Here is a 19722-nt window from a genome sequence, read left to right as displayed (position 1 = left end):
GTAGCGACCATGCTATTTTAGAATTTTGGATAACTAGAGGCGGAAGACCTGTGAAGACTCAGACGTCAAGGTTAGATTTCAGAAAGGCAGATTTTAAGGGATTCAGAAAGAGAATTGGAGGGATCCAATGGCTGGATATACTTAAAGACAAAAATGTCCAGGAAGGATGGGAAATCTTGAAAAATGAAATTCTCAAAGCACAGTTGTTAACAATTCCGAAAAGAGGGAAGAATAGGAAGCATTTAAGGAAACCAGGATGGATGAACACAGAACTTAAGCACATGCTAAAAAGGAAGAAAAAAATGTTTATAAAATGGAAAGAGGGAGGCATATCTAAAGAAGAATATAATGCTGTCTGCAGAACCTGCAGGGCACAAATCAGATTAGCTAAAGCTGAAAATGAATTGAGGCTTACAAGAGATGTCAAAAGCAATAATAAAGGATTTTGGGGATATGTCAAAAGTAAAAGAAAAGTCAAAGATGCTATAGGATTTTTACAGGATGAAAATTATGAAATGGTAAGACAGGATGTTGAGAAGGCTGAACTTTTAAATTCCTATTTTGCATCTGTTTTCTCTCAGAAAGGAAATGCAACATCAATTGTTATTCACTGTCCTATTAAGGGAATAGAAGAATCCAGGATATCTATAAACAGAAAGATAGTGAGGAAACACTTAGCTAACCTAAATGAATTCAAGTCTCCAGGTCCAGATGAATTACACCCCAGAGTACTGAAGGAGATAGCAGAAGAAATTTTTGAACCCCTCTCCATAATCTTTGAAAATTCTTGGAGAACAGGAGAAGTGCCAGAAGACTGGAGAAGAGCAAATGTTGTTCCTATCTTCAAAAAGGGGAAGAAGGTGGACCCAGGCAACTATAGGCCGGTGAGTCTGACTTCTATACCAGGAAAGATCTTTGAACAAATTATTAAACAACATGTATGTCAATACCTGGAATGAAGTGATTAAACAGAGTCAGCATGGGTTTGTAACTAATAAGTCATGTCAGACTAACTTAATTTCCTTCTATGACGGTATCACTGATTGGGTGGATCAAGGAAATGCTGTAAATATAGTATATCTTGACTTCAGCAAAGCATTTGACAAAGTCTCTCATACAATCCTTATTGAAAAAATGACTAAGTATGGAATGGACAAGGCAACTGTTAGGTGGATTCATAACTGGCTTAGTGATCGGACCCAAAGAGTGGTCGTAAATGGCTGCACATCCAGTTGGAAGAATGTCTCAAGTGGGGTACCACAGGGCTCTGTCCTGGGCCCTGTATTGTTCAACATCTTTATCAACGATTTAGATGAAGGAATTGAGGGTAAACTGATTAAATTTGCTGATGACACAAAGCTAGGAGGGATAGCTAATACTAGAGAAGAGAGAGAGAGGATTCAAAAAGATTTAAATAAACTGGAGAAGTGGGCAGCAACTAACAGAATGGTTTTTAACAGGGAGAAATGCAAAGTACTACATCTGGGCAATAAAAATGAAAAAAGCATATATAGAATGGGAGGAATAGGGCTAAGAGACAGCACATGTGAAAAAGACTTGGGTATACTAATAGATCACAGACTGAATATGAGTCAACAGTGTGATGCAGCAGCAAAAATGGCAAATGCAATTCTAGGATGTATTAACAGAAGCATACAGTCTAGATCACGTGAAGTCATTATTTCCCTCTACTCCTCTTTGGTCAGACCTCATCTGGAATATTGTGTCCAGTTTTGGGCACCACATTTTAAAAAAGACATCAACAAACTGGAGCAAATTCAGTAAAGAGCGACCAGAATGGTGACCGGTCTGCAAACCCTGTCTTATGAGGAAAGGTTGCAGGATTTGGGAATGTTTAGTTTGCAAAAGAGAAGACTGAGAGGAGACTTAATAGCTGTCTACAAATATCTCAAGGGCTGTCACATTGTAGAAGGATCAACTTTATTCTCATTTGCACAAGGAAAGACTAGAAGCAATGGGATGAAACTGAATGGGAGGAGACACAGATTAGATATTAGAAAAAACTTTTTGACAGTTAGAGTGATCAATGAGTGGAACAGGCTGCCACGAGAAGTGGTGAGTTCTCCTTCAATGGAAGTCTTCAAACAGAGGCTGGACAGACATCTGACTGGGATGATTTAGCGAATCCTGCTTTGAGCAGGGGGTTGGACCAGATGGCCCAGGAGGTCCCTTCCAACTCTACGATTCTATGATTCTATGATTCTATGATTCTATGGATATGGATGGATGCACACTGATAGGAGAAGAAAAAATGAGCTGCAATTAAAGAAAAATATGTGTGAGGCAGTGACGCACGCTGAGCAGCCTACAACCAGACGTAGCTGCAGGACACACTACTCAGCATGAGCTGCACTCACACACAGTCAGAGACCTCTGAGACAGCCGTGAACAGTGCAGCTAAGTGGGCACTAGCACTGACAGGCTGCAGAAAGGCTCCGCTGTGTACTCCTATATAGTGTTTGCAACCACCGTATATGGATACGGATGGATGCACACTAATAGGAGAAAAAATGAGCTACAATAAAAGAAAAATGTGTGAGGCAGTGACAAGCTGAGCGGCCTACAACCAGACGTAGCTGCAGGACACACTACTCAGCGTGAGCTGCACTCACACACAGTCAGAGACCTCTCAGACAGCCGTGAACAGTGCAGCTAAGTGGGCACTAGCACTCAAAGGCTGCTGAAAGGCTCCGCTGTCTACTACTAGTGTTTGCAACCAACGTATATGGATACGGATGGAAGCACACTAGATAGAATTTTTTAAAAATAAGCAGCTCAAAAAGAAAAATATGTATGAGGCAGCAGTGAGGCACGCTGGGCGGCCTACAACCAGACGTGGCTGAAGGACCCACTCCACAGCGTGAGCTGCACTCACACAGCCCTTGCAGACAGCTGTGAACACTGCTGCTAGGGAAAAGGAAGCTACAGTGGTGGTTTATGTAGGCTGGGTAAAGCACAATATTGTTTTGAGAATCGCTATTTCTAACTGTCCCTCACAGTCTTCAACAGCAGCCTGTCCATAACTGAATTCACAGCAGAGTGACCAGAAATGGCGGCGGCGGTGGCTTTTATAGTGCATCATGACATCATTTCAGCAGCCAATCACAGCCATGCCAATAGTTAACATGCCTACATGCCTAACAGGATGTGCCCACACTTCTGAGGATTCCCATTGGCTGAATCAAAGCGAGCGGGCTGATAGCATTATGGGAACTTCCGATTCCGGTATGCGATATGAAAAAAGTATCGGAAGTCAGTATCGGAATTCCGATACAGCTAATATCGGCCGATACCCGATACTTGCGGTATCGGAATGCTCAACACTAGTGATCACTAGAGTTGAGCGATACCGTCCGATACTTCAAAGTATCGTATCGGATGGTATCGGCCGATCTTTAAAAAAAGTATCGGTATCGCCGATTCCGATACCGGAAGTCCCATTCAAGTCTATGGGACTTCCGGTATCGGAATAAGAAAAACCCTTTCCTGCCCTTGTACAGCCTCTCTGGGGTCTGTACGGGCCTTTCGGGGGGCTGTGCCGGCCTGCCAGGGGGTCTGTGCAGGCTCCGGTGGTCTGTGCCGGCCTGCCGGGGGGCTGTGCCGGCCTGCCGGTGGTCTGTGCAGGCTCCGGTGGGCTGTGCCGGCCTGCCGGGGGGCTGTGCCGGCCTGCCGGGGGGCTGTGCAGGCTCCGGGGGGCTGTGCCGGCCTGCCGGGGGGCTGTGCCGGCCTGCCGGTGGTCTGTGCAGGCTTCGGGGGTCTGTGCAGGCTTCGGGGGTCTGTGTGGGAATTTTCCACGCAGCAATGGCATAAAGTGAGACTAGGGACTTTTTTTTTTTTAAGTGGCGGAGGAATACAGTGCGGAAGGATACCTACCTTCCGTCATTGGATTCCTGCAGCCCGTAGAGAACGGCAGCATCATCTGATGCTGCAGTTCTCTACCCAAGATCGTCGTGGGACACACTCGTGGACTGCTTCGGATCGTGGGTGAGTATTTTTGTGGTTTGTTATGTTAATATTTATTCCGGAAAAGACAATGGCTTCGGGGAACAATGTGACAAGTATTGGTAAGTATGTTACTCTATGTTATATGTACTGTATGTCTATGTATGTATTGTATGAATGTATTGTATGTATGCAGTATATATGTGGTATGTATGTAGCATGTAGTATGTATGTAGTATGTATGTAGCATGCATGTAGCATGCAGTATGTATGTAGCATGCATGTAGTATATATGTAGTATGTATGTAGCATGCATGTAGTATATATGTAGTATGTATGTAGCATGCATGTAGTATATATGTAGTATGTATGTAGCATGTATGTAGTATGTATGTGGTATGTATGTAGCATGCAGTATGTATGTAGCATGCATGTAGTATATATGTTGTATGTATGTAGCATGTAGTATGTATGTAGTATGTATGTAGCATGTATGTAGTATGCATGTAGTATATATGTAGTATGTATGTAGCATGTAGTATGTATGTAGTATGTATGTAGTATATGTAGTATGTATGTGGTATGTATGTAGCATGTAGTATGTATGTAGCATGCATGTAGTATGTATGTAGTATGTATGTAGTATGTATGTAGTATGTAGCATGTATGTATGTAGCATGTATGTATGTGGTATGTATGTAGCATGTAGTATGTATGTAGTATATATGTAGTATGTATGTAGTATGTATGTGGTATGTATGTAGCATGTAGTATGTATGAAGCATGTATGTAGCATGCATGTAGTATGTATGTAGCATGCATGTAGTATGTATGTAGCATGTATGTAGTATGTATGTAGTATATATGTAGTATGTATGTAGCATGTAGTATGTATGTAGCATGCATGTAGTATGTATGTAGTATTTTTTTTTTTTTTTTTTTTAACATTTAACACATTAGCCGGATGATGGGACTACAACTGTCCCATCATTGGCTAATGTGTCAATCACTGTCATGGTAGCAGGCATCGCCCGATGGGACTTGTAGTCCCATCGGACGATGCTTGCACAGACCCCCGGACATCAGCACAGCCCCCCGGCAGGCCGGCACAGCCCCCCGGCAGGCCGGTACAGACCCCCACAGGGTGCACAGCCCCCCGGCAGGCCGGCACAGCCCCCCGGCAGGCCGGTACAGACCCCCACAGGGTGCACAGCCCCCCGGCAGGCCGGCACAGCCCCCCGGCAGGCCGGTACAGACCCCCACAGGGTGCACAGACCACCGGCAGGCCGGCACAGCCCCCCGGCAGGCCGGTACAGACCCCGGGCAGTCCACACAGCCCCCCGGCAGGCCGGCACAGCCCCCCGGCAGGCCGGCAGAGACCCCCGGAAGGCCCGAAATGACGGCGCATCATGATGCGCACACACCGCGCATCATGATGACGTCAGTCTGTCAATCAACTTTGAACTTCCGATTCCGATGCCGAATTCCGATATTGAAAAAATATCGGAAGTCGGTATCGGAATTCCGATACAGCAAGTATCGGCCGATACCCGATACTTGCGGTATCGGAATGCTCAACACTAGTGATCACGCTACCATCGCTATAAAATTTTTAAGGGTGTTCATGAGGCCTGCATTAACAATTTTTAGAGGCCTACTTCAAATATTCTTGCATATATATATATATATATATATATTTACCCCCCAGGGTCAAATGTTTTTCAGCCCATGTACTTAGTGCATGAGAATTATCAGTCTAGGATATCCTCTCCTTAATAATGGGAAAATGAATTGTGTTGTCCTCCACTATTCCACTATGTCTCTTCAAAGAGGTATTGGAGTGCCTCCTTCTAATATTTAGCATCCTTTGCACTTAGTGTATACACTTTACCAGTGTAGGAAACCCACTCCTTAATAATGTGAAAAAATGCTTTTCTGTGAATCCACCTCCTAGTTGAGGGAAACATTTTTTAAACAGAAAGACCGGTGGGTTCTATTAGTTTATGATCCAGCGTCTTGCTGTGGACTATCACGTGGTCGTCACATAGGGAGATGTCACATTGCATACAGGATTTCACAGCCAGGATAGAAGAGTTTGTACATTAAGTACAGAAGATCCTGCTATCCTCCATATCAAGCTGAGTAGAAGTGAAAGGCACCACTATATTCACCAGTAGAGTTGATGAAATAACAGTCCTTGATGCTGCTACATCAAACTAATCACTTTTTTCATGGCTAATTCTAATAGATTCTATTCTGTCATAATAGTACAGCTCTTATCGTCAATTCATGTAGGGTGAGGTGTCGCAGTAGGTATAGCGTATGACAGGCATCAAGTCAGGGATTATTGCCTCATAAATTTTAAGCCTTGCTGTTGCTTTTTTCCAAGGACTCATTGACCGATTCATGTTTTTTATGGTAATATGTACTCAGAAATTCATTAAAGCTGTCAGTGCTACTTGTATTACTCCACAGTTTGTTGCTGCCACATACAAGAAAAAAAATTTCAGTGCTGATTCAAATCCCTTCTATATTCTACAATAATACCGCTCTTATCTGAAATTCGTCGACAGTGAGGTGTGGCAGTAGTTGTAGCGTGTGACAGGTATGTAGTCAGAGATTACTGCCTTATAAATTGTAAGCCTTGCTGCTGTTTTCTTCCGTGCACACATTGACAGATTCATGTTTTTTACGGTGTTTTGTACTCAGAAATTCATCAAAGCAGGCAAAATTATTTGATTTGATGTACCCATTCGTAGTTTCTCTGTTGCATCTGTATGTAAGAGGGAATGGTGGGAGATTTTACGCTACCACTTCTGAACTCTCCAGTGCTTATTTCCATCTATTTCTGGGTGGTTCTTGAAGTATGCTTGTGGTCATTGTCCCGATGCAAGACTCATGACCTACCATGATGCAGACCTAGCTTTCTGACCCTGGGCACTTCATTGCGACCCAAAATCCTTTGGAAATCTTCACATTTCAAGGCACACAGGGTCACAGGCAGCAAAACAACCCCAAAATATCTTTGAACCTCCACCATATTTGATTGTAACTACTGTGTTCTTTCATTTATAGGCCTCATTACATTTACACTAAACAGTGTCATGATGTGGCTTTACCAAAAAAACAAACTCTATATTGGTCATATTTGTCCACAAGACACCTGTGGGCCCTCTAATAATAGAAAGGGCTGCCTAATGGCCCTCTAAAATATTAATGACTGGCTGATAGCCCAGCAAAAATAAAAAATAAATGACTATCAATGTGTCTACAGTAATCATGTCTCACATACCACATGACCAGATAAGGTATTAAAATGATAAAATTACATTTCCTGTGGAATGTTTTTTTCACCGTTGAAGGCAATCTAAATGTGCAAAAACGCAGCAGAAACTCTGCGTGTAACCATATTCCAAGTTATGACAGAGCATTTTATTTTTTCTTATTTATTTTACCTTATATTCAAATTAATATAATGGAAATAATGTTTGTTAACATTTTTTACATTCAAATCCATTTTAAGAGTGGTTTTGTATGTTTTATTGTCAGTCCATAAAACTGGCAAAATATTCTGACAACATTGTTCTGAGCAGCAACCTGGGATTCAGATATGACTCCAGGGATCTTCCCCATGCTGTTCCCATGACATTTTAGTGCAGTTTACATTGTTTTCTGCAATTTTTAGACCCCCCCAACAGACCTCTGGGAGGGCCACCAGAAAAATGCTTGAGTTTCCCATTGACTTCCATTATACTTGTTACTTGGATCGATTACCCGAGCATTATGATTTGCTCAACTCGAGTAACAAGTATCAGAGCTTTTATGTGCTCACTCATCACTAATTTTAAATAGTGCTGACTACTTGGTTGCCACTCTGTTAGATTTACGGTACAAGAGTACATTTTTTCAGATACTTCCCCTCCTGGAAAGGGACGCACGCATGCTGGAGTATCGAAACACGCTTGTAGAAAATCTTAAGAGTGGTTTTTCCCAAGACAGCAGTGAGGCACACAGTGTGCATCATTGTTATAGACTTCCAACCCTGGGAATGTTGAGTCATCAATGCAAAAACATCAGCAGCAGTGTAAGTGGCAGAAGTGATTTTGTCAGTCATTTCACACATTTTTTATACTAGCCCGTGCACAAGCAGAACAGAGTACAAGTCTGACACATAGTGAATGACTGGAGAGGATGGTGCAGGAGTATCTTAACCTCAATATCAATGCCATCGGGGGGGATTAGACCCTTTTGCATTTTGGCCTTCAAAAATGGAAGAGTGGCCTGAGCTCGCCTGTCACGCCTTGGAGGGTTTATCATGCTCGGCAGCCAGCGTTCTCTCAGAATGTGTCTTCAGTGCTGTTGGTGGTGTCTTGATGGATGAGCACATCCGGCTAACCCCTGAAAGTGTAGAGTGCCGAACTTTCATCAAGATGAACAAATCATGGATCTCCAATTAATTTTGCTCCCAAGGAGCTGACTGAGCAGGCTAGGCGATGGTGTAGTTTTTAGTGTGCTGCACTGATCTCGTGTTGTTGCAGTCTGTGACACGATTGTCGTGACTTCTGTGATACTGCTGCTGTTGTTACTAACAATTTTTTGTAATGTGAAGACTCCAAGTTGTGTCTCCATCTGGTCGGTTGCCTGTAGTGGAAGGGATGTTAGAGCCCCATTATACTATTTCTACTCTAGGAAAATTGATGCCACTTTAGTGGTGTCTGCTCCTAATTTTTGGAAATGTTTGGACTCTAAATTGGCTCTCCTTCATGTGTGTTGACTGTAGCAGTAAGGCTCCCAGACCGGCAGTATGCTGTCTTCATACACGTTAGAACGGTGTGCAATGAGACATGTAGCTAAACTCCCTGTTTTATTTAAGAAAAAAGAGACTGTAAAGCTGCAGCCTTCTTTTATTGATTGTACTGTAGATGTGACAGGAAAGGGTGAAACTGTAAGATGCAATAACAGAAGCATTTCCGAATATATAACTGCACAGTGAATAAAATAGAGATAGTCTGCAATGCATAGTAACATGGGGGAAACGAGGGTAATTGGACTGCCACCTGTGAAGGCTGTTCGGTGAGTAATGTTAAGGTGGAGGAAGAGGTGGAGAGGCCACTTGATGGAGTGCTTGCTATTCACTGAAGCACACGTTCTTTCTGGCTCTCACCAAAAGGCGTGTGGCTGCCAAAGAAAGGGAGTTGAGTATCCCGTCCAGTAACAGAAGTTGTCAGTTGTCTTTGGATAGGACGAGCCAGTGTTTGTTCAGTAGAGCTTTTAGTAACATTATCACCTACCCCACGTACACCTAGAACACTAAGCCGATTCCACCACAACCTCACTTTTTCCCCATTCATATTGGATGTACCCTTCCCCTCTTTTAACCAACTGTTTCACAACCCTAAGCCCTCTCCTGTCAGTAAATTAACAATCTGTATTTATTTGCTGATATAGTGTGGCTGGACTACAGAATCAGCACAAAAGATTTAGATGTAGAAATGTGGACTAATATCTGGACCACACAATTAGCACAAAGGATTTAGATGCTGAAATGTGAACTCCTGGATGGATAACACAATTAGCACATAGGATTTAGATGCTGAAATGTATACTGCTGGCTGGGCCACACAATGTGCACAATGGATTTATATTTTTAAATGTGGACTGGTGGCTGGACCACACTATTTGCACAAACTATTTACATTCTGAAATGTGGCCTAGTGTCTGGCCCACACTATTAGCAGAAAGGATTTAGATTCTGAAATGTGGACTCCTAACTGGACCACACTTAGCAGAAAGGATTTAGATTCTGAAATGTGGCCTGGTGTCTGAACCACACTATTAGCAGAAAGGATTTAGATTCAGAAATGTGGCCTGTTGGCTGGACCACGCTATTAGCAGAAATCATCTAGATTCTGAAATGTGGCCTGGTGTCTGGACCACACTATTAACAGAAAGGACTTAGATTCAGAAATGTGGCCTCCTAGCTAGACCACACTATTAGCACAAACTATTTAGATTCTGAAATGTGGACTCCTAGCTGGACCACAGTATTAGCACAAACTATTTACATTCTGAAATGTGGACTCCTGGATGGCACACACTATTAGCAGATATTATCTAGATTCTGAAATGTGGCCTGGTGTCTGGACCACACTATTATCAGAAAGGATTTAGTTTAAGAAATGTGGTCAGCTGTCTGGACCACACTATTAGCAGAAAGGATTTAGATTCAGAATTGTGGCCTGGTGTCTGGACCACACTATTAGAAGAAAGGATTTAGATTTTGAAATGTGGCCTTGTGTCTGGACCACACTATTAGCAAAAAGGATTTAGATTCAGAAATGTGGCCTGGTGTCTGGACCACACTATTAGCACAACTATTTAGATTGTGAAAGGTGGACTCCTGGCTGGACCACACTATTAGCACAAACTATTTAGATTCTGAAATGTGGACTCCTGGCTGGACCACACTATTAGCACAAACGATTTAAATTCAGAAATGTGGCCTGGTGTTTGGACCACACTATTAGCAGAAATTATCAAGATTCTGAAATGTGGCCTGGTGTCTGGATCAAACTAATAGCAGAAAGGATTTAGATTCTGAAATGTGGCCTGGTGTCTGGACCACACTATAAGCACAAACTATTTAGATTTTGAAATGTGGACTCCTGGCATCAGTACACCATTAGCACAAACTATTTAGATGCTGGAAGATTGATTTGACACTGGATCCTATCTAGCTGAACTAACTGACAATAAACCGCCTAGCTAACTATCTGACTACTTGCAGCAGGAGCAACACTGACAAAATGCCACAAAAACAACATGTTCACTTTTTATATGGAGAGGTACAGTACCTGTGACTTCAGCAGCCAATGACAGTATCCCTTGTGTCTGGACTTTGTGGATAGTTTCTGCACCCTGATTGGCTGCCAGAATCTTCACACATTAATTTAACCAATCCCCCATCAAACACATCCCCCGCTCAACACCACTATCCTAGCCAAAGTCCTAACAAAAGCATTAGTGGAAACTCAATCATTTACCGATGGACGAATTTTGGTGATTTTGAGGAAAATGCTTGGGAATCCGAATCTGAATGTGCAACCTTTGTGTCAGATTTGAGATTGGCGAACGTTTTCCAACAAGTTGGTTCATCGCTACTCAGCAGCAAGGTAACCAACATGACTTTTTATTTTCTTCTGAGCAGCTTAGTAAAAAATCACGGACAGACAATATTTGTTTACATTGGGAAGCCGTAATAAATCATTATGATTATTGGTGATACATTTCTGATGTGAAGACATCAGTTGCATGCACTGTAGACTGCAACGTAATGACAATTACAGTCAAAATAATCTACATAAGTGTCTTCAGCTTCAGACACCTTACAATTTCTTTAATGATAGGGTAAAAAAGTGCTATTTTTACAGAAGGTCCTGGAATTTCTGGAGATTAAATTGCCAGAGATCTCTAGATATGTAAAGGATGTCAATTTTGCATACCACAAAACTGAAAAATAAGGCAATAGCATTTGGATACAGTTTGTGTGGGATTTCACCTACCAACAACTTGACGAGAAACTTAAAAATGAGACTCCTGATTTGGGATAACAAAAGGGTTAACAGTTTTAAGCTCCCCTACAAATCTGTGTTCCAATTTTTTTATGTATATTAATGTAGTATAAAATGCTGTTGCGACCAAACGAAGGGTGCCCATGCACCTTAGCTAGCTGTTGACCGAGTATACTGTACATGTGTTCTGTATAGGAAGAGTGGAGTGAGCTACTGCAAGACTCAAGGATCTAGAGTCTAAATTCAAACAGCCTGATCCTTTTCTCTCCAAACATTAATTTTGGAAAATTCAGTCTTCTTTGGTTGCTAACTTTGAACACACCTTGTATTAACTATGGCCACAATACAATCAGCAATTCTTCCATGGAAATAAAAAAACTGTATGAGACCGGTCAACTTGGTCAATATTACAGATGAGGATGTATGATATTTATCTACTTTATTCAAAATTGTCCTATTTGCCCTATTTGCTTGTCATCTAGTATAAAATTGGCATGTACCCATATGAGAGGGTTAAGGTGTCTTTCACCCTAGTCCGAGTTGTCGAATTCCATCAATCAAGGCCCTAGAACTTTCTCCCATTCTCATCTTTTGCCTTCTCGGTATATCTCTCAGCAGCTACAAGTGGTCTGATAACATTTATATTGAGTTTGTTTTTCCGAACAACACATTACATCACCTGCATCATCCAGCTCCATTCATCATCATCATCATCATCGTCGTCGTCGTCGTCCGCACATTGATATATGGATTAGATAAGTCATACATTTTTAAGCCTGGAATGTTATTTGCGATCTAATGAGAGAAATGAATAAGGCTTGATGGAAATAAGTCAATGAGCCTCGAACACAATGACATTTTCGCCTACTGACTAAGACTCAGGCTTTTACCATTACATCAGGGTTTTTACAATGTGCAGTTTATTATGTGCCAAACACTGTAATGGCAGATGATGAATTTAACATGGAGCCATTTACATGGTATAACATGTAGCGTGACGTGCCGGGAGGTTCAGTCTTGTTGTGACCTCGGTAGGTTATGTAGGTTTTGTGCTCGTTCAGCTTCGTCTTGTCAGCTATGGATAATATCACCATTTAATGCTTCTTTTTAGGAAAGGCGTCCTAGGAAAACAGAGCTGAATAGTACCGCTAATGCTCCTAATTACAAATGCTATATAATTTATGCTATGAAATTTGCTCTTTGAATACACAGTCCCTCTTTCTGGCTCATTACTCAAAGCAATGGCTCAATTTTTTAATGAATGTGAACAGCTTGTTCGGGGAACGTCAATGTTTACCCAAAAAGTCACATCATTTTTCAAATTATACAAGGTGTCAGTACCAACAACCTTTCTGTTAGCTTTCCAAAGTCTCCAGTACTGCTGGGCTATTCGTTTTCTAGAGTCCTGTTATTTTCTGTAAACTCAGGCTTAGGAGAGGACTTCTTACTTGTGTAGGTGTGAGCATTAACGATTGGCGGGTACACTATGACGTGGGTGGGTCTGGGCAACATCACTTTGGCCCTTTCTAAAGATTTTTTTTTACTATCTTTGCAATGCCAACATGAAGAAAATAAGCAGTAAAGTATTCTTAATGTGGCTGTATAACATGTTTAAAGTGAAGGCAAGAAAGAAAAGAAAGAAAGAAAGAAAGAAAGAAGGAAAGAAAGAAAGAAAGAAAGAAAGAAGGAAAGAAAGAAAGAAAGAAAGAAAGAAAGAAAGAAAGAAAGAAAGAAAGAAAGAAAGAAAGAAAGAAAGAAAGAAAGACGGAGATACATCCGCTATATGGATAAAAAGTTTAGGACACACTTCATCATCATTGAGTTCTGGTTTTTCTTCCAGTCCCATTGTCCCCGGTGTATAATATCAGGTCCCTCGCCACCTTGTGTATAATATTCAGCCCCTTGTCCCCTGGTATATAACATCCAACCTCTTGCCCCAAGTATATAAAATCCGGTCCCTCGCCCCCCAGAGTATAACATTCAGTCCCTTGCCCACTGGTATGTAACATCCAGCCTCTCGTCCCCTCAATGTATAACATTCGGCCCTTCACCCCCGATGTATAACATCTGGCCCCTCCCCCCAGTGTATAGCATCCAACCACTCACCTCAGTGTATATCATCCGGCCCCTCACACCCGGTGTATAACATCTGGCCCTTCGCCCTCACCTAGTGTATAACATCTATCCCCTCTCCCCCTGGTATATAACATCCAGCCTCTCACTCCCAGTGCATAACATCCGACCCCTAACTCTCCCCGGTGTATAGCATCCAGCCGCTAGCCACCTGGTATATAACATCCAGCCTTTTGCCCCCAGTGTATAACATCTGGTCCCTTGCCTCTTGGTATATAACATCCAGCCCCTCGCCCCCGTTGTATCATATTCTGCCCCTCACCTGCCTCCTGCCTTTATTACCATGTGACAGAATGGCTGGTGGTGCCGAGCTCCCCGATACCAGCGCGGTCCTGTAATAGGAGCCATCAGTGTAACAAGTCTAGTCATGACATTTCCTCCCTCCTCAATCTTCCCCATCACCTGTGAGGGATATTATTGAGGAATGGAAGGAACCGCAGCAACTCAGCCACGAATGTTACAAATCACTGCACTTTTAGTGCATAAGCGTCGCCCACTCCTCGCTGACTCATTAAGAGCAGAGTGAAAACCTGATTTGGCATTAACATTAGCACCTGAACTGCTCTGGGAGCAGTTATTGAATTGTCATTACATAAAATGCTTTTACTAGAGTTGAGCTGATCAATTGAAATTCGAATTTACCAATTTTGCAGAATTTTTCCCCAAAATTTGATTTGCAATGAATAAATCACAACAATGCAAAGCTTATAATTGTTTAGAAAATACACATGGGTAATAGGAGAGAGAGAGAAAGGCCCCTTTGACCATTAGAGATTACACTTTATGGACAAGAATGTGAGCAAGAGCGGACCCTACTGATCTTAATAGCTTACACACTGGAGAAGAGAGAGAGGACGACACTGAGCATAAGAGCTTACACTATACAGGAGAGAGAGAAAGAGAGGACCCCATTGATCATAAGAGTTTATACACTATAGGAGAGAGAACCCCACTGATCATAAGAGTTTATACGCTACAGAAGAGAAAGAGAGGACCCCGCTGATCATAAGAGTTTATACTCTACAGAAGAGAGGACCCCGCTGATCATAAGAGTTTATACTCTACAGAAGAGAAAGAGAGGACCCCACTGATCATAAGAGTTTATACTCTACAGAAGAGAGAGAACCCCACTGATCATAAGAGTTTGCACTCTACAGAAGAGAGGACCCCGCTGATCATAAGAGTTTGCACTCTACAGAAGAGAGGACCCCGCTGATCATAAGAGTTCGCACTCTACAGAAGAGAGCACCCCGCTGATCATAAGAGTTTACACTCTACAGAAGAGAAAGAGAGGATCCCGCTGATCATAAGAGTTTATACTCTACAGAAGAGAAAGGGAGATAGGACCCCACTGATCATAAGAGTTTATACTCTACAGGAGAGAGAACCCCACTGATCATAAGAGTTTATACTCTACAGAAGAGAGGACCCCGCTGATCATAAGAGTTTACACTCTACAGAAGAGAAAGAGAGGACCCCGCCGATCATAAGAGTTTATACTCTTGTTTTCCCCTCAAGCTTTAAACATGCCTCCATCACACCTATCCTCAAAAATCCCTCTCTTGACCCATCCTCTGTATCTAGCTATCGCCCTATATCACTTCTCCCCTATGTGTTGTGAGTTCATTTTTCCCTTCACAATTGAGGTCTGATGAACTCCCTCCTCTAGTGAAGTAAGGTAGTGAGACTGATTACCAAACACCTGGGCAGCTAGATGATGACTGGGTGGCTGGAATTGAGGACTGGATATAAGGCTGCCGACGCCCTTCTTCCTGGCTGGTGATTTTCCTGCTGGATTCTTGGAGACCAGTCTGATTCCTGCATCTCAAAGCTAAGTTTTTCTGCTCTGCTTTGTACTCTTCAGTTTTGTTTTTGTTTTGCCTTGTTTTTAGGGAGTTCTGCCTTCTCCGGCCGGGGGTGAGCTGAATTCCATTTTTGTCTCTGATCTGTTGATATTTTGCTCTGTCTTCAGAATATACCTGAGTGCTGATATAGTCTTTTGAAGCCTAGCGACTTCAGGGCCTGTTTTTCCTATCAGTCGGTTGGCTCATTTTAATAGGGTTTTTGCGGATAGCAGACAGCAGCTTTCCTATCCTGTCTTATGTAGTTAGCTTGGGCCCCATCATTTGCTCAACCTATCTTTCTATCTGTGTTAGTGTTTTCATCTTGCTTCACCGTCATTATATGTTGGGGGCTGCCTATTGCTTTGGGGTCTGCTCTGGGGCAGTTTAGTTTTTCCCCTTTCTGTCTTTAGGCTATATAGTTCTCCGGCTGTGATCGAGGGGTCTAGGGCACCATAGGAACCCCCCACGGCTACTGCTAGTTGTTGTGATAAGTTCAGAGGTCTGCAATCCGATAGCTGCCAACCTCTCTGGTTTTTCTGGACTTAGCTGGTATTTAGTTTTTTCCTCCTTCGGTGACTCATCATAACAGAATCACCAGCCATACTGCAGATCCTAGGGTACTCAATAGCAGGAGAGAATTGTAAAAAAAAAAAAAAAAAAAATGTCAGAATTTTTTTTTTTTTGTGTGCATATTTTTTCCTCTATATCTCTGAGGTCGTAGGGGGAATTTTTCTCTCAATGGAGATGAAGCAATTGTCTGATCGTGTGGAGCAGCTCGCTGCTGAAGTGCGGGGAATTTCCGCCTATCTTGCTCATTCACATGCTGCTGAACCAAAGATTCCTTCTCCTGATGTATTTTTGGGGGATCGGTCTAAATTCTTGAATTTCAAGAATAATTGTCAATTATTTTTTGCCTTGAAGCCTAACTCGTCGGGGAACTCCGCGCAGCAGGTTAAAATTGTCATCTCTTTGCTGCTGGCGATCCCCAGGATTGGGCGTTTTCTTTGAAACCTGATGATCCTATTCTGAATAATGTGAACGCATTTTTTCAAGCCTTGGGGTTGTTGCATGATGAACCTAATGCTATTGATCAGGCTGAAAAGACCCTGTTGGCATTAAGCCAGGGTCGGGATTCGGCAGAGTTGTACTGTCAAAAATTCTGAAAGTGGGCTGTCCTTACTACCTGGAATGATGGTGCCTTGGCAGCCCTCTTTCGGAAGGGTTTGTCAGAAACTGTAAAAGATACTATGGTGGGATTTCCTATTCCCTCTGGTCTTGACGATTCTATGTCATTAGCCATTCAGGTGGATCGGCGTTTACGTGAACGCAAAACTACACGAGTGATGTTACCACCTGTTGAACAAATGTCTGAACCTATGCAATGTGATAGAGTTTTGTCTAGGGCGCAACATCAGGAGTTCAGAAGGCGTAATAAGCTGTGTTTTTTTTGTGGAGATGCCTCGCATATTATTTCTGTCTGCCCTAAACGAGAGAAACGTTGTGCACACACGTTTTCTGTGGGTGGTGTTCAACCTAAGTTTCTTCTGGCAATTACTCTGATCTGCTCCCTGTCCACATTTTCCGCCAAGGCTTTTGTGGATTCAGGAGCAGCTCTGAACCTGATGGACTTGGATTTTGCTAAACGTTGTGGATTTCCTATGACACCTCTGCGGACGCCTATCCCTTTGAGGGGTATTGATGCTACTCCTTTGGCGAAGAATAAACCTCAGTTTTGGACCCAGGTGGTAATGCAGGACGCCCCAGACCATCAAGAAAATTGCAGATTTTTGGTGTTGCATAATTTGCATGATACCATTGTTCTGGGGTTTCCCTGGTTGCAAATCCATAATCCAGTTCTGGATTGGAAATCTTTGTCTGTGGTGAGTTGGGGTTGTCGGTGTGCCCTTAGTGATGCTCCTGTTTTCTCCACCTCTCCCCAGTCACATGATGTTCCTGACTATTTGGCTGACTTTTATGATGTATTTAGTGAGAATGAGTCTGCGTCTTTGCCTCCTCATAGGAGTTATGACTGTGCTATTGAGCTGAACCCGGGGTGTAAATTCCCCAAGGGTCGGCTTTTCAATTTATCTGTACCCGAGCACGAGGCTATGCGATCCTATATTAAGGAGGCATTGGAGAAGGGTCATATTAGACCATCCTCTTCACCCTTAGGTGCTGGGGGTTTTTTTCGTGGCTAAAAAGGATGGTTCATTAAGGCCTTGTATTGACTATCGTGCCCTCAACAAAATTACTGTTAAATATCAGTATCCGTTACCCCTGATTTCTGATCTATTCTCTAGAGTCAGAGGTGCTTGCTGGGTTACCAAGCTTGACCTCAGGGGGACGTATAATCTTATTCGCATTAAGCATGGGGATGAATGGAAGACGGCGTTTAATACTCCGGAGGGACATTTTGAGTACCTGGTGATGCCTTTTGGGCTCACTAATGCCCCTTCTGTCTTCCAGTGCTTCATGAACGATATATTCCGAGACTTTGTGGATACATTTTTGATTATCTATCTGGATGATATTTTGATCTTCTCCAAGAATTGGGACTCTAATGTGGAACATGTTCGGACTGTGTTCCGGATTTTGAGGGAGAATTCCCCGTATGTCAAGGGATCGAAATGCCTTTTTGGGGTACAGAGGATTTCATTTTTGGGATTTATTTTGTCTCCGTCAACTATTGAAATGGACCCGGCCAAGGTACAGGCCATTTATGATTGGGTTCAGCCCACTTCTTTGAAGGCCCTCCCGAAGTTTTTGGGTTTTGGTAATTTTTATCGGAAATTTATAGCTAATTTTTCTGGTATTGCCAAGCCATTGACGGATTTGACTAGGAAGGGTGCTGATGTGCTGAATTGGTCTCCGGAGGCTGTTTCTTCCTTTCAGGAGCTGAAGCGAAGATTCACTTCTGCTCCGGTTTTGCGGCAACCTGATGTCTCACTCCCGTTTCAGGTGGAGGTGGACACTTCTGAGATTGGTGCAGGAGCAGTGTTGTCCCAAAAAGATCCTGTGACATCTAAAATGAATCCTTGTGCTTTCTTTTCCCGAAAGTTCTCCCCATCCGAACGTAACTATGATGTGGGGAATCGGGAACTGTTGACCATGAAATGGGCATTTGAGGAGTGGAGACATTGGTTGGAGGGAGACAAACACCAAGTCGTGGTATGTCAGGAATTTTGTGCAGTCCTGTGGGACTTGCTCCCGGTCTAAACCTTGTTTTCGCTCTAGTGGCTTGTTGATGCCTTTGCCGGTGCCCAGGAGGCCATGGACCCATATTTCAATGGATTTTATCTCTGATATGCCTGTCTCTCAGAGAATGACTGTTATTTGGGTGATTTGTGATAGATTCTTTAAGATGGTCCATCTTGTACCACTCCCTAAGTTGCCATCTTCCTCTGAGTTGGTGCCCTTGTTTTTGCAACAGGTGGTTCGCTTGCACGGAATTCCTGAGAACATTGTGTCTGACAGAGGAGTTCAGTTTGTGTCTAGATTTTGGAGGACTTTCTGTTCCAAGCTGGGAATTCAGTTGTCCTTCTCCTCTGCGTTTCACCCTCAGACCAATGGGCAGACAGAGAGAACAAACCAGACTTTGGAGTCGTATTTGAGATGCTTTATTTCTGCCGATCAGGATGATTGGGTTTCATTTTTGCCCTTGGCCGAATTTGCTTTAAATAATAGAGCTAGTTCTGCCACTTTGATGTCACCTTTTTTTTGTAACTTTGGTTTTCACCCTCTATTTTCTTCAGGGCAGGTGGAGCCTTCTGCCTGCCCAGGTGTTGACACTGTGGTGGAGAGAATGCACCAGATCTGGGACCAAGTAGTGGATAAGTTGTCTCTCTCCCAGGAAAAGGCCCAGTGGTTTTCCAACCGGCGTAGGACCGTTGGTCCCCAGTTTAAGGTGGGTGATATGGTTTGGTTGTCATCAAAAAATATCGCTATGAAGGTGGCTTCTCCTAAGTTTAAGCCTAGATTTATTGGACCTTACAAGATTTTGGAGATTATTAATCCGGTCTCTTTTCAGTTGGCTCTTCCTGTCACATTTAAAATTCATAATGTGTTTCATAAGTCCTTGTTGAAGAGGTTTGTTGAACCAGTAGTTCCTGTGGTGGCACCTCCTGACCCTATATTGTTTGAAGGTAACATGGAATATGAGGTAGAAAAGATACTGGATTCCCGTCTGGCTAGACGGAGGCTCCAGTATTTGG

Source organism: Dendrobates tinctorius, unplaced genomic scaffold (genome assembly GCF_039654945.1).
Source record: "Dendrobates tinctorius isolate UK_male_01 unplaced genomic scaffold, ASM3965494v1 ptg000038l, whole genome shotgun sequence".
Lineage (NCBI taxonomy): Eukaryota > Metazoa > Chordata > Amphibia > Anura > Dendrobatidae > Dendrobates > Dendrobates tinctorius.
Note: the sequence above shows the minus strand (reverse complement) of the source record.